This window comes from Pteronotus mesoamericanus, unplaced genomic scaffold (genome assembly GCF_021234165.1).
Source record: "Pteronotus mesoamericanus isolate MK-2021 breed Mesoamerican mustached bat unplaced genomic scaffold, CSHL_Meso_final contig_58, whole genome shotgun sequence".
NCBI classification, from domain to species: Eukaryota; Metazoa; Chordata; class Mammalia; order Chiroptera; family Mormoopidae; genus Pteronotus; species Pteronotus mesoamericanus.
Genome location: NW_026555205.1, coordinates 5,653,305 through 5,654,734, shown reverse-complemented (window position 1 = coordinate 5,654,734; position 1,430 = coordinate 5,653,305). Strand labels below are relative to the sequence as shown.

General features: G+C 37.9%; 1 non-coding gene across 1 annotated transcript; it reads right to left on the bottom strand.

Annotated features, from left to right (window-relative positions):
* Positions 1-541: 541 nt before the first annotated feature.
* Positions 542-648, bottom strand: LOC129076261 (U6 spliceosomal RNA). The gene has a single exon (XR_008529728.1). It is a non-coding gene; the product is annotated as a U6 spliceosomal RNA (small nuclear RNA).
* Between the last annotated feature and the right edge of the window lie 782 nt (positions 649-1,430).

Here is a 1,430-nt window from a genome sequence, read left to right as displayed (position 1 = left end):
AGCCTCCTCTCCCACTACAGTTCCATTGTTTTCCAGGTAATTACTCCATTATTTAGTCACAATTCCAGTTTGGTCTTGGGAAGAGGAGGTCAGCGTGACTCCCATTCACTCCTCTGCCATCTTTCTTGCCTGGGTCTCTTTTTATGGCCTTTGTTGTGAAATCTGTTTTGTCTGATATAAGTATTGTAATCCCTGCTTCTTCTCTTGCCCATTTGCTTGGGATTTTTTTTTCCATCCCTTTACTTTCAATCTGTGTAGGTCTCGTACTCTGAGGTGGGTCTCTTGTAGGCAGCATATGTGTGCGTCATGTTTTCTTATCCATTCAGCTATCCTGTGTCTTTAGATTGGGGCATTTAGTCCATTTACATTGAGAGTTATTACTGATAGAAACTTATTCATTTTTTTCTCTTCGTACCTGTGTTTTTCTCTTTCTCACTCTTTTTTTTTCATGTTCTTAAACCAGTCCCTTTAAGATATCTTGTAGTGCTGGTTTGATAGAGATGTATTCTTTTACCCTTTTTTTTTGTCTGGGAACCTCCTTAAAAATATGGAACGCTTCACAAATGTGTGTGTCATCCTTGCGCAGGGGCCATGCTAATCTCCTCTGTATCATTCCAATTTTAGTATATGTGCTGCCAAAGCGAGTACTCATCATCATCTTCATTATCATCATCCTTATAATCTCTAGATACGAATTTCAGGGTTGTTGTAAGATTATTAAATAAAATTATATAAGCTATATAGCAGGGTTCTTGTTCTTTGTAGATTCTCAAAAATAACAACTCTTATAATTACGGTTATTAAAGTGCTGGGAGTATACCACAAAGCTGTGACATTTATGGAGCATGCCTTATTTGGTCACATACGTGGTTTATCTTGAGCAAATCTTACCGTTCAAAATTTTTAATGCAAGTCCACTTGTCTCCACCAGAGATTAAAGTGATAAATATCTTAGAACTGTTTAAAATGGATCATTTTTCTGAGTTTTCCCATTAAACTTTTGTCAATTTTTAAAATATTTTTTATTGTTGTTCAAGTACAGTTGTCTCCATTTTCGTGCCACCACTTTCCTCCACCCCACCAAACCCCACCTCTCACCCTCAATCCAACCCCTCTTTGTGTTTGTTCATGGGTCCTTTATACATGTTCCTTGACAACCCTTCCCGTTCTTTCCCCTGTTATCCTCCTTCCCCCTCCCCTATGGTTACTGTCAGTTTGTTCTTTGTCTATGGTTGTATTTTGCTCTGTTGTTTGTTTTGTTGATTAGGTTACACTTACAGGTGAGGTCATATGGTATTTGTCTTTTACCACTTGGCTTATTTCACTTAGCATAATGCACTCCAATTCCATGGCCTTGCAAAGGGTAGGAGCTCCTTATTTCTTTCTGCTGCATAGTATTCCATTGTGTAAATGTACAATAGTTTTTGGAT